Raw genomic sequence first — 15,089 nt, forward strand, 5'->3', positions numbered from 1 at the left:
AAGATATGTTGTTCATACTTAGTTTGTTAGTTTTGAATTAACTAATGTTAAAAACTATTTTATTGAACTATACTAGTTAACATGAACAATAATTATATAACATTTATTAATGTTAATTAATGTTAAGTTAAAAATTTATTAATAAATGATTTTAAAATATATTGTTCCTTTATAGTTCATGTTAATTAATGTAATAACTTGTTAACCAAAGAGACCTTAATGTAAATTGTTACAAATACTTTTAATATTCTATAACTATTAAAAAAAAATTATATATGTAAAATAAAATTGACAGTACAGAACATATCAGCTGATTCTATGCATTACTTTTCATTCTGATAGACATACAGGCAGCTCTTGAAATTTAATGCTATGCCTCCATCTGGTGGTCATCCTTGGTATTACACTCTTGGTATTAACTAACATTAAATAATATTAATAAATGATTTTAAATTATATTGTTCCTTTTTAGTTCATGTTAATTAATGTAATAACTTATGTTAACCAAAGAGACCTTAATGTAAATTGTTACAAATACTTTTAATATTCTATAACTATTAAAAAAAAATTATATATATATATATATATATATATATATATATATATGTGTGTGTGTGTGTGTGTGTGTAAAGATACTGAGAATACAGAGCATTTCAGCCGATTCTATGCATTCTTTTTCATTCTGATACAAAGACAGGCAGCTCATGAAAAATAAGGTCATGCCTCCATCTGGTGGTCATCCTTGGTATTACACTCTTCACCTTTAAACCAATTTCAGTGATAGTTTTAATTGTTTTGTGGCCCTGAGCATGATACATTTTTAAACTAAGCATGTTTCCTCAGAATGATTTGTTATATTTATGTAAAAAGTTTTGAAGTGTTTGGAAACTGCACTTTAAAGATATAAGAAAATTACTGCTATTTGTTTTACTGTTACTTTAATAAATCACCATTACCACACCGTTCGAGATATCCTAAATCCGTCCGCAATTTAAAATCTTCAGTATATTGGCATCATGTTGACAAAGTTTGGTGTGAACTACTTGTTTCTGCTTGGAGGAGTATGAATTTGTTTACAGCCTGTTTTCTTAAAAACAAACATTCAAATAAAATAGCCGACTTCCTGTTGGTCGTAGCTAATGACTGTAAATTAGAAAGTTGTCCGGCTTAATAAGAACAATTTATGTACCGAGTTTGGCGTCTGTAGCTAAAACTAACCCCCAAACTTTTGACAAAAGGTGGCGCTATAGAGTGCCTCTTCCACGCCCATTTATGAGCTTTTTCCGGTGTCTAACTATCATTAATACGAATATGTGTATTGAGTTTCATGGAATTCTAAGCATGTTATCTGCCTCAAAATAACCAAAAAAAAATATTCAACTTTGACATATTACCATGGCAACAATATTTTAGATATCAATATTCCCTTCACAGTTTTACATCGGCCGTGTTTTGTCATTATTCTGATGAAGTTTGAAGCAAATCGGGTAAAAATAAGATGCTGAATTCAAAGCATTTTGAAATTGACACATTTCCTGCTGCCAGTTGGTGGCGCTATAACTTTATCTCATAATAGTCACATCTATTCGATCGGCATCGTACAACGAACAAACCCTTGACGTTTGATCAAAATCAGACAATGTATGTGGATGTTATTAGACATTTCCTGTCTCTCATTTTTCACCATAATTCATCACCTCGCCACGGGCAAACCGTTCGAGATATCAAAAATCCCTCCTCAATTTAGCATCCCCAATGTCTTGAAATCATGTTCACTGAGTTTGGTGGCAATCGTATGGAAGTCCTCAGAGGAGTATTTCAAATTCCAGAGCATGTGCTTTTCAAACAGCCCTAAATAGCCGACTTCCTGTTGGGCGGAGCCTATGACATAGAGGGTGAAAATTGTTCGGCTCAATGAGATCTATATGTGTACCGAGTTTCATATGAATACGTGCAAGTATGTGTGAGCTACACATCAAGTTTTCAGACTGTGTTCCAGGGGGCGACGTAGAGCCCCGTGCCACGCCCGGGTCCCAGCCTCTGCGGCGTCCTAATGACCGCAGATTCCAACGTGTGTGCAAATTTTCAAGAGTTTTTGAGCATGTTAAGGCCCCCAAAAATGCCCGGATAGTCGAAAAAATAAAATAAAAAAAATAATAATCCTGAAGGAAACAATAGGGCCCTCGCCATTCTGGCTTGGACCCTAATAATAAAAAAAATCATGTTATTTTATACCTAACCCACAATTGTAATATCAGTCATACACAAAGTAAATTTTTAATTGCTTTTTATACATGTAATATCACTCCATAATTACAGTTTCTTTAAAGTTGTGCAGCATTTGGGGGGTACTTTTTTAATTATTTGCATCAAAAATATTATATTTTGTATATTTTCATATAAAATTACATTTTATGTAAAATGTAAATTTCTAATCTTCATTAGTGGACGATTTCTGTCACATCATATAGGTCTATTTTAAACAAAAAACGACGTGAAAAAAGTGCTTTAAGTTTTTATCTAAATGTTGAAGCTGCTAAATTTTGCTTTTGCTAGTCTATTAAGTCTATCTTAATCATAGCAGTTTAAGAAGTGACTCGCAGAATGACTCCTGTAATTAGGTAAATACGGTTGTCACTATTCCACTTGTGAATGGATTATACAGAGCGTGCATTATAGTCGATAGCCAGTCAATATTCGGATTATATATTTTTTTTTCTAAGCACATTTTACTAATTCCAAACCACAAATATACACACAGGAGCATTTGAAAGAAGTCAATTTCAGCAGGTATCTAAAATGAGTCAATACTACTTTTACTACTTACTACTCACACTTTTAAAAACTCTTTGGATCTACACAAATCACGCAAATGATCTATTTTAGATTCAAAATTACAATTTTCACTTAAAGGTGATAAGTTTGCATCCCTGAATATTCAGTTGTTTATGTCCCTTTTTTATATTTGCATACAGTACATGTCTATTGTGTCTAGAATTATTGTAGCAAAACTGAGCACCTGCGACCGTGGAATTTGTATGTGTAGAGAATATTTCAGTAAAGTCATCAAGAAAATGTTTTAGGAATTGCAAACTTGTATTTTGTTTCTTTCTCTCTCAAACCAACAAAACCTTCTCAATCTTCACTGCAGGTGCATAAATCCTATTCTACAAATCACAAATTACGAAATTCACAGGCTGTTATACCAGATTTATGCAGGGCTATATTTCATTTTTCCAGAATTTAACTGTGGTATTTGTAGATAAGTTCATGTTGCAATGACCTGCCCATCTCAATTCAAGCAGCTTTAGCTTTGAGTCTTTAGCCATTTTCAAAAAACGTCTAAAGACACATCTTTTTCATCAACACCTGACCAATTAATGCTATCACTTACCTATTCTATTCTATTCAGTTCAATTCTATTCAGTTTGATCGAATTTCAAATTCTAATCAAGTGTGCAAGTGGAATCTCACATTCTGATATGTCATGTGAGATCTCACATAAAAGTTCTACTTTACAGTCGTGGTCAGAATTATTGGCACCCTTAGTTAATATGATCGAAGAAGTCTGTAAAAATAAATCTGTACTGTTTAAAATGACACAGATCTGCCTGGAAGAGGATGTGTGTCTATATTGTCTATATGCAAGGTGAGGAGGATGGTTTGAGTGGCCAAAGACTCTCCAAAGATCTCTTGTCAGGTGAGCTCCAAACTCACCGGGCATTATAGGAGAGACTCAGAGCTGTTATTGTGGCAAAAGGAGATTGCAAAAAGTTCTGAATAAAAGGGTGCCATTAACTGCGGCCAATGTGTATTAGAGAAAAAAAAAGATTACTCCTAATGAGCTTCCCCCCACCCACTTTTTGATCTTTTATTAAAAAGGATTGACAATGCAGATTTATTTTTACAGACTTTTGTTTATATTTACCAAGGGTGCCAATAGTTCTGACTATGACTGTATATATGCAAATGTGCAAAATTTGTTCATGACTTCACATTTTTGATTCGGGTGTGTGAATGTGTTTTGCCCCACATTCACATAAGTTTCTTAATTTGTGATTTGTAGAATATGATTTGAATCTCTGAATTTGAAATGATGTAACTGTTGTGTTGTGTTTGTTAGAGAGAAAGAGTAAAAAAAACATTTGGAACTCCTAAAAAAAAAAAAAAAACACTTTTCTCTGTGACTGTAAATTTACTACCTGTAATACGCACGTGTGACTATTCTTTACACCTACACATTCCACTGTCACAGGTGCTCAGTTTTGCTATAATACCTTAGACAGGGGTACTCAACAGGTGGCCCGTCTGCATTAATTTTGTGGCCTGCGTCATGCTGAAGATTAATGTATTTTTATTACAGGTTGCGCTCAAAATATTAGGCAGTTTGATTTTTTTATAAATTAAATGTAACCTATACAATCACAGTAGTAAAAGCTGCTACCTTTGCAGCTGTTGCTATGGAAACAAAAGACACTCTAGGCTGCTATTTGTAACAGACGCTGCCAGCTTTTTTTTTCATTAAAAAAGCGCTCTCGTCAACTTTTTCTAGTCAAAAAAGACGCCAAGTGTGAACACGGCCTTATATCGTCTTATAAATAATCATAATAACAATACATTATAATGCTTATGCATTTGTGGTTATAACTTTTAAGATTAATGATTATTTATAACACAATGAACACCATATTAAATCTACTTTTACATTTATAATGGACTATATATCTTGACATTATTTAAGATCTACATAGTATCTTACTACAGTACATCTTGTAAGTGGTTAGGTGTGGAGTGTTATTTGAGTGTTTCCTGTGAGGCTAATATTAATTTTAATGTGAGCTAATTAATCATTTCAACTGAAAAAAAAATGCAGTGTTTATTTGTTAGGTTACATTTTATTTTGATGGTCCCCTTAGTCTATTGACTATAAGCAACTTTGCAACTACATGTCAACTAACTCTCATTAGAGTATTAGTAGGTTTAGGTTAAGGTTAGGGTCGGTAGAATGTTGACGTACTTGCAAAGTTACTTATAGTCAGTTTGTCTGTTGGGGAATCATCAAAAGAAAGTGTTAGCATATATTTAGCAGACATACTACTAATACTCTAATGACTGCTAGTTAATGCACAGATCTATTTCGATATAGCAGATGTTTTGTCCTGCTCTGAAAACATAACTGACTGTGTGTACATCAATTTCGTATAAAAATATTCGAAAATGCAAGTGCATTTAACCGCAGCCGCAATCGAGCTTCAGGACAAACAAACACAAAGCGCACGTGAAAGTCTGTCTCACAGCGCAAATTCTGTGCAATGAAGCCCGCCGCATCTCTAGCGCGCACACGTGCTATATAAAAATATAAAAAAAATAAACAAGCTCAGAATCGATTTTGAAATATTCTGAATCGATTCAGAATCGCTGAAGAGAGAATTGCGATGCATCGGAGAATCGATTTTTTTCTCCCACCCCTACTATACAGTAAAGGCAATGTCAATTATCATTGGACTATAAATATACTTTATTATGAAAATACCAAAGATGGCTTGAAGAACACAGTTAAACCATCACGTCGTATGTTTATTGTCGTATACTGTTGGATATTTAAATAAATCGCGAACAGATCCAATCACCCACGCAATCTTGTTCATAAATGACAGGATTCATGTCTATTAAAGCCTTAAATCACAATGTAACGTTCAAATCTGCGTTCGCGCTGATCCAGAGAGAGCAGTTTACTTATGTGAAACATCTTTACAAAGTCTTTTGTATCGTTATACAGAAGCGATCAAAATTGAAGCATCTTCACTTTCAAAAAGGTGAATTATTCTAATAAAGATTGTATCAATTACAACATAACGCCAGCAGGTGGAGACAAGTTACTTAAACTGAGATTCGTTCAAAAAACATTGATTCATTCAGGAATGAAACAAGTGAAGTCTTCATGAGCAAGTCATGAAGTTACGAGTTATGAATCATTTGTTTCACTTTATCAGTTCGTTGAATATTGTATTCTATAAATAGACAGCAGCAATTTTTTTTCTAGAAACTCTAGTAAATTACATTTTTCAGAATCATGGTGGGAGAATAGTGAAATCTATTTAAAAAATATAAATATGAAAAATAATACTTCTTCCTAAAGTACTTTGTGAACTATGTTTGCTCAAGAATGTTTTTAGTTTTAGCATTTTGAGTTTGTTCAATAGGCTACTCTGTTCAATATAGCAAAACAAACTTTTAATCCAATTTTTTGTTCCAGATTTTTACTCTTTAAAAAAAAATATATATATATTTATATTTATTTCATGCTCAGTCTTATTTTAAATAGGACAAGGACAAGCAAGACTTAGATAAGTAATAAACTGTATTTCTAAATCAGTAAATCTGCAAATATTGTCTTAAGTCTGATGATGCAAATTGTAATTTGTGGTTTATATTATATTATAGCAATATGTAGTTTAAATGCGGCCCGCTTGGCCTCTGAACTTGAGTATCCCTGCCTTAGAACATAATACTACTATGATAGTAGTCAGCCATCTATGCAAAAGCAGAGAGGTCAGTGTGGTGTACTGTAGATATAGCTGTCCAGGCCAACATCTGATGTACTGATGTCTTCAACTGGGAATCCAGAAAACCTGCAATAAAAACAGTACAGTTCAAAATCCATCATACATAACCAATATAACAGGTCTGCCCAATCCTGTTCCTGGAGATCTACCCACTTGCAGAATTCAGATCTAACCCTGATCCAACACACCCGTCTGTAATTTTCAAACTGCTTTCATTGATGCACTGTGAGGTAGATTTGTTGACAAGTTCCTCCCTAAAAGTACATTGATGTTGTATATTGTTTTTTCATAGTGGATCATTTAATGAAGTCACTGTATTACTTTTTAAATGATCTCATTAATAACTTCGCTAAATAATTAGCATTGCTAATTATACATTTGCATCATAAATACATACTCAGTCCCAAAGTGCTCCTTAGTAAACGTGGTGAAAAGATTTCCAAACTGATTAATAATTAGTATATAAAAAATGAATAGAATAGAATAGAGAAAAGGGAGAAACACAGCTAAACCCTCCATCTAAATCTTCTCAAACAAGTCAAAGAAGTATTAGTTCTTGTTCAGAAGTTATAGTACACAGGAAAAATAAATGAGACATACAATCACCTCCTAACATTTTGCATTATCTGGCAGAGTTTTGCTTACAAATAAATGTGACCTATGCTGGCAAAATGAGTCAGAATGCACACGAGCTAATTTCAAGATACAGGCAAAAGAAGTGAAAGATGTTGATTTTGGTCGAATTTGAGTTTTTCACAAAAATGAGTTCATTAAGCCCTCTTCTAGCGATCCCAATGCTCTAAATATTATTTAAACATCTAAATATATCTTTATTTGCATGTTTTCTGAGAGGAGTACCTTTTCTCCACTCGCATCTCGTGCTGACTGTCATCCGAAGCGAGCGCATAACGGCGCTTCTGACGGTGTGCGATCCCGATAAATATACACACATACACGGAATTACAGTATTTAAGTATTCATGCAAAAATAATCTGTTATGTCTTAAGTGAACGTTTGGGCAAATGTTGGGTAAAAACATCAGATGTGTGACATTATATCCGTGCAGTACAGTAGGTCTAATATATAGGCCGTCTGTCTCAATTCTAATCTAATAATAAAAGAAAAGAGGGAATCACTCGCTGCTCTTGATTGAACTGCTTTTGTAATCGATTCATTCATAATGAACACACTAAAGTGATTTTTACATTTGATTATTTGTTTTACTTACTTGAATGCTTTTGTTTAGATGTAAAATGAAAAAGTAATACATTACTTGTTTCTTTCCTGATATATATATATATATATATATATATATATATATATATATATATATATATATATATATATATATAATTATTATTATTTTTATTTATTTATTTTTTGCATTGGTTCATATTAACAACAACAAAGATAAAATAAAAAATTGCTATATTGTGATTATTAATCTAGTAATGATTATTAAGAAAAGAATTGGGAGGAAAGAATTAATGTTGGTGATTTTGCTTTGGAACCTTCAGAAAACTTTAAATCAGTTTTTCTCAAAATGGTCTTTGCTGACTTTATCGACTTCAAACGGGTGTAGCGCAGTCATTTTTTGTCCGATTCTAACAACTCATATATCATTTTGAAGGTCTTTTATTGGAGAATGTACTTCAAAAAAATGAAAAAGTGACAATTATTTGAAAATTTGCTCATTTTGCCAGCACAGGTCACAAATGGTGAAATCTCTATACAAGTAATTCAGAGAACAGGTAAACCTTGTTCATTTACATTTATTGCCATCACTGTAACAATACAAATCTGGTTGAGAATCTGCAAACTTACCTTTTAGGGCAATGATTACAATATAAGGATTATTTGGCAGCTTTGTATGTTCATCTAGTTGCCATCCTCTGAAGTCTTTGTGAGTGCTTGCGTCTTCTGAAGTCTTCACACGCGAGGCTGGATCCAAACTGGAACTGGTGTAATCTCTAGTAACCTTGGGATGGACATCCCCAAATATAAACAGGAAAGCAAAAGGAGAAAGATTAGAATAGCTGCTGTTCATATTATTTCAGACAAAAGATAATTTATTTAATCAAATATAACTGAATTGCACGGTTATGAGATGTTTTGTGTGAATGTTAAAATGTAATTGATTGCTGTGATCAAAGCTGAATTTTCAGCATCATTACTCCAGTCTTCAGTGTCACATGATCTTTCAGAAATCATTCTATTATGCTGATTTTACCAAAGAAGCATTTCTGATAAATGGGTCATTCTATAGAAATGTCCATTTTTCTGTCCCTAGCCTTTACAGAAATATAACACTTGAAAAAGACTTTAGGGTTACAACTTGTTTTATATATTTTAAATTGAAACAATATGTTATTTGATCAATTAAACCTTCTTGAGCCATCAATGTAGCAATATTTGTTTTTAATTAATTATAAAGAATTCCAAGCACCACAAAGCTGCTCGTCTCCACAGCCATGTACAGAGGGAAAGTGCTTTATTTTGAGAATACAAATGGATTAAACTACTTAATGAGTATAGCATGATTGACAACATGTGGTTTGATATCTTGCAGCAGACATTTTGCAAAATGCATTTTTCTTCAAAACTGTCACTGGTGTTACTGTCCTGGTGTCACCTTCTTTATGGGTTACACCAGTGAAGATCAGTTTATGTTTATGTTCTTTTACTAACTGCTTTCACTAATTGCCAAATGTAACAATTTAGTCTCATCTATTAATTATAGTTGAAGAATAAGTATCTTTGGTGTAATGTATGTCACTGGTGATTCATTGTGTCACTGGTGTTACCATGTTTTTTTTTTCTGTCACATTACATAAAATGTGTCACGTGGCACGATAATAATTTTACATCCATTGAATTCTGCTTCACTCAAGAGTTAAGATTTAAAGGATTGCATCATTACTTGTTTATAACTGTTTTTTTCCCTAAAAAATATTTTCATTGTTATAACAAATACATGGTTGTGCAAATGTACTAACATCATTCAATCACACTTTTAACAAACCTGATTAAAATAAATAAAACATAATCTCCTTATTTGTTGCATTATCATTGTTTTTCTGTAACTGACTACATGTGCTGAAATAAATCGAGAAATAATTTCATAAAAACCTCTAAAATTGACAAAGAAGGTAACACCAGTGACATTTTTTTTTTTTTTTTTTTTTACATGTGGTCTTTAAATAAATATTTACAAAAATATTTAAAAAATCATTAAGCTGTCATTTATGTGTATTCATAATGTAAAAAGGTAATCTAATAATGTGGTCTAAGTTTAAATGTTAAAAAAAGAAATAAATTTTAAGACATCTTGCCATACCAAAAGTCGATGTTTCTGTAGAATGACCCAAATATGAATGTAACCTGTGCTGAGTTGTATTTTTGTGTGAATGTTTTAACAGTGTAAAGTTTGTTTTTTTGTTTATTTTTATCAGGATTTTTTTTAAAGGAAATTCTTAATTTTATTCAGCAAGGATGCATTAAATTAATAAAAAATGAGTGTAAAATTTTCTGTTTCAACTAATGCTGTTCTTTTGAAATTTCTATTCATCTAAGAATCCTGAAAAAAAAACCACACAAAAATATTGTGCAGCACAACTATTTTCAAGATTGATAATAATCAGAAATGTTTCTTGAGCAGCAAATCAGCATATTAGAATGATTTCTAAAGGATCATGTGACTCTGAAGACTGGAGTAATGATGCTGAAAATTCAGCTTTGATCACAGGAATAAATTACATTTTACAATATATTCACACAGATAACAGATATTTTAAATTGTAATACTACTGTTTTTATCTGAATTTTTTTATAAATTCAGGCTTGGTGAGCATAACAGACTTCTTTTCAAAAACAAAGTATTTTACTGAATTTTGAACATTAGTGCATGTTTGAGAAAGAAAGTTTGTAAACAGGCTGTTCTGGGGCACCATTGACTTGCATAGTAAGAACAAAAATACTATGGAAGTCAATGGTGCCCCAGAACTGCTCTGTTTCCCACATTCTTCAGAATATCTTCCTTTGTGTTCAGCAGAACAAAGACATTCACACAGGTTTGGAACTACTTGAGGGTGAGTAAATGATGACAGAATTTTCATTTTTGGGTGAACTATCCCTTTAACTTACCAACCATATTGTTCATTGTGCCTGGGAGATGTTGTCCGACAGGAGGTCCGCTCTGAGTCTGGGGTGCAGGCCATCAACATGGAAGAATGTAGGAACATAAGAAGCGATTTGTCACAGAGCCAACAATATTTAGTATACAATGCCAGCCAGGTTTATTACAAGGAACCAAGCTAGAGCAGGTGAAATGTAGAAAAGAGAAAGAAGAATATACAGAAAACATTCTTTTAACATAACATAATTTGCTTCTAGGTTTAACGTTACTTATTTAATATTGCTCATACTTCTTACTTGTGGATGTCAAAGCCCTCTTACAATTTTAAGAAGCTTCACCTGTTCACTTGTGTTCCTTACTTCTCCGTCTGCGGTTCCCTTCAGAAATTGTGAAATCTTGGAGCCATCCCATCTTGCCGTGCTTTTGTTTTTCTTCTGAAATCACAGAACAGTTTTTTTTATCAATATTTGTTTACCATGACAGATCAAAATACGTTTGAACTAGATTCAGTTAATTGCCCCGCTGATGTAAGTGACCTCAACGATTAACGGTACAGTGTAGGCTATGTGTTTAGGTTAAATAAATGAGCCCATTTCCAATCACCCACTGAAAAATTACCAGCAAAACTTTTACAGAACTGTCGAAACCTCTCATCTACACATAAAGATGTAAATAAAATCCCAAACATTCAAAAAGAGCTCAGTCTACGGAGTTAGCCTAATGTTAACGTTAAGTCCTCTGAAAACGGCTAAGATGCTAACGGACTTGTTCGAAGACACTAAACCATTTCTATGAACTAATTTCACCAGAAACGAGTCAAATACAAGCAAGAGAGGTGTCAGGAATAGCTGTATTTAATATCTGTGAGATTTTAGGGACTAAACTTACCGAAAACAGTAAAAACAGCAGCGAGAAACGGAGCTTCCTGCTTGCAAGTCGTTGTGTTGCCTCTCCGTTTCCATGGCAACTCCCTCCGCTCCAGTGTTTGAACGCGGCTCGAACGTTCAGCACGCACGCATTAAAACACGTCACAGTCACGCAGAATTTACATAAATAATCATATAAAATTAGAACATTACATAAATAAATAACTTAAATCTATACATTTAATTTATTTAAATGTAGTTCTATGAACGTTATTGTCGGATAAAGCAGCACTTTTATATTTATTTTTTGATGAACACTCAACCACCTTATTTTATTAGAAAGCCTGCTTGCATGTAGACCAGGGGTGGGCAATTAATTTCCGTAAGGGTCCAAGAGAAACTTGGGCGGTTAAGAGGGCCAGATTAATACACCTAACTATTCTTTATAATAAATAAATAACAAAAAAATAAACAGTAAATGAATGAAAATGTGAAGCACAATATTTTATGAACGTTCACAAAAACAGTTTTAAAATTGTGCTTTTTTCTTTTTTTTTTGGCAGTGTTTCAAAAACGTGCATCACAACTTTGGACAAAAAAAGCAAGTACCTGTATTTCAAAGACCAGTATCACATTAGAGCAATTCCAGCGTTATTGACGTGACATTCGCAGTCAAAACATAAATTCTCATATAAATAGGCTATTCATTAGACCTGTGTTGAACCATCTCTTTATATTTTTTAAATTTCCGAAAATAGAGTCCAGACTTCAAAAAAGAATCAGTCTATAAACGTGTTTTATTTGATCTAAATATAGGAGTTTTTGGGGAGATAACAGGCTATTTTGTACGATTTACAATGCACAAGCCATAAGCAGCAATATCTTCCAGATGTATAAAAGTTGTCTCTTCATACATTTTTTTTTTTTTTTTTGTGTGTGTGTGTGTGTGTTTCAGAGGGAAAATCAATGAAGCCTAGTCAACGTGATCTCTCCGTTACGGACTTGACAGTTCTAAGAGCGGAGACGGGTAGCTATTTAATAGAGCTGCCCCCAACTAGTCGTTCATTTAAGACAACTAGGCCTAATCGCATGTTTATCCAAAGTTTATAATCCACAGTGAGCCTTAATTCCGCGCTCAAGCACATGCATAAAGTTTGCCACAAAGCACAGGAAAAAGTCGCCAAATGATTGTGAATGTGTCGGGAAAAAAGTAGTAATTTTAATTATGTATTAATATGAGTTGGGCCTATTATGAGTTTCGAACTGATGTTGTTTCATTAGAAAAAAAAAAAAAAATGAAAGTGATCTCGCGGCCGCCCCGTCCTGCATTCCACTCCGCACAAACATCTGAATATGGGCCAGTAGGCCTACTAGAACACATTTATAGGCTTATTAACATAATTCACCAGTCTACACATGAGACGGATGCAGTTATAACTTAAAACTGAAGCTATTTGAGTTTAAAAATGATAATGGACCGATGCCGCTACAAATTTATCATTAGTTGATTATGTCGTTATAAAAACTTGTTTTAATTCATGGATTAAATAATTAAGATACAAAACAGGTTAAGAAAATATGCTGATTATATCTTACAAATATTTATGTAAATGCTATAAATAGCCTAGAGCTGCGAATAAAACTGCAGTTTCACGTTTTGCGTCTGCATAACAAAGTAAATTATTTTTAACGTGCAATTATATGAAATAAACCAAGCAAGAGGTGTAATGAAGGAAAATTAGGAAAAATAAATTCATTTTTATAACTTATAGGGTATAGCCTGCCAGCGGTGTAAAAAATGACTGCAGAAAAAAATAACAAAACATTCGACAAAGCTCGAGTTAAAATGTTTTGTCATTCATTGTTTAAAACTTTAATCTTCCGCTAATATTTAGAGAGACGGAATAATGAATAAAAATAAATTTTAGTTACCCGGGTACAGTTACAGGCCTGTTCCACTCTGTGAGAGTGCAGGCGCAGATCTCCGATTCCTCTGACCAATTTTCAACCTGTATCAGACGTTATGATTTCGATCAGATGCGTCGGCAGTCGGTTGATAAGCCAACGTGGTTTCGACGTTGAATCGATGTTTCATTTTCGACGTAATAACGTTCTGATGTACCGACCAAATAATGAACGTTGATTCAACATCGAAATTTGATTGACGATCGATGCTGACCGTTACAACCAAAAATCGACGTTGATTCTATGTCAGTTTGCTATCTATAGTGTGCTCGACTGGAATGTTGTCACCTTGGGTTCGAATCCTGGGTGACGCAGTCATCTTGGCAAAATTATAAAAAACAATTAAAATGTGTGTTTTTATTGTTCTGTTCTTGTAATGTGATGAAACATCAGTCTGACGTCTGAATGAACTCTTTGTGAATAAGTGAGTGTTATTTTGGTAATGAAAAATATACAATAAAGTACATCAAGCCACTTTTTTTACATATAAAGATTTTTATTTAAAAATATTAATTGTTCTGCTGTTGATGGACTTAGCCTACTTCTTTTTTTACATATAATTTCTCCAACCCACGAAGTGAAGATGCGTTAACTTTTCTACTTTGTGGGAGTTAGGTTGAGACAGATGTGCGATTGTGTGATTTGTTACCGACCCTGTCAATCAAATGCAGATTCGGCAGGTATGCCAAGTCTCGAAACACTTGTGACACGCCCTGATGGGTGTTTCGAATCGCCTTAGTCACGTGACATGGGTGTTTCGAATCACGCTTCGGAGCAGTGTTTCGAAACATCTGCGCTTCGGGATCTCGACACCGTGTCGAAACGTCAGCTTCGCGTCAGCCATCCCTAGGCTTGCCTTGCCTTGCCTCAGTCGGATTGTGTTTACCCCTGCCTGGACCTTCGCTTACGTTTGGATTACCTCTCTTGTCAAGCCCCCTTTGTGACTGTTCACTGTCGTATGACCCACGCCCGTTTTGGACTAGTCTTTGCATTACCTCTGATATACCTGTCTGCCATTGTTTGACCCTGCCTGTTATGACCACGTCTCTCTTCAATAAAAGCTTGCACATGGATCCACACGTCTCACGTCTCGTCAGCCCCGTAACAGTGGTGCACATGCTCTCACAGACACAAATTACTTTCCTGTTTTTTGTCAAACAAAATCAGCTACCACACAGAACACACAAAGCAAAGAAGGAATGACATCATGACACAATCAACAATCACAAACAAATACACACATATAACACATAACACCAAGTTAAGATTTGACCTAATAATGTGGCATAATTGCAAAAACTAAGCCTAAAATTTGACAAAGTGTGTTTTAGCTGTCGTTGTTATAATACTAATGTCTATATAGAAATATACATGAAAAAGTAGTGAGAGGATGCATAAATGGCTTTAGTTTAAATTTCATGTTGTTTTAGTTTTAAAATTATTTGTTTTCCAGTAGATGGCAGCAATCTTCTACTAAACTGTGGAAAATTGTTTATGTTATCGCCATGAATGAAACTGAGAAATGTAGTTAAAATTAGGCTACTTTTACATAAAATA

At 33.6% G+C, this 15,089-nt stretch overlaps 1 long non-coding RNA gene across 1 annotated transcript; it reads right to left on the minus strand.

Moving 5' to 3' along the window:
- Positions 1-1,126: 1,126 nt before the first annotated feature.
- LOC131528637 (uncharacterized) lies at positions 1,127-11,662 on the minus strand. Its single transcript, XR_009267906.1, has 5 exons — positions 11,590-11,662; positions 11,040-11,135; positions 10,710-10,767; positions 8,391-8,544; positions 1,127-6,632 (listed from the first exon to the last, which is right to left on the minus strand). It is a non-coding gene; the product is annotated as an uncharacterized LOC131528637 (long non-coding RNA).
- Between the last annotated feature and the right edge of the window lie 3,427 nt (positions 11,663-15,089).

This window comes from Onychostoma macrolepis, chromosome 21 (assembly GCF_012432095.1).
Source record: "Onychostoma macrolepis isolate SWU-2019 chromosome 21, ASM1243209v1, whole genome shotgun sequence".
Taxonomy (NCBI): Eukaryota; Metazoa; Chordata; class Actinopteri; order Cypriniformes; family Cyprinidae; genus Onychostoma; species Onychostoma macrolepis.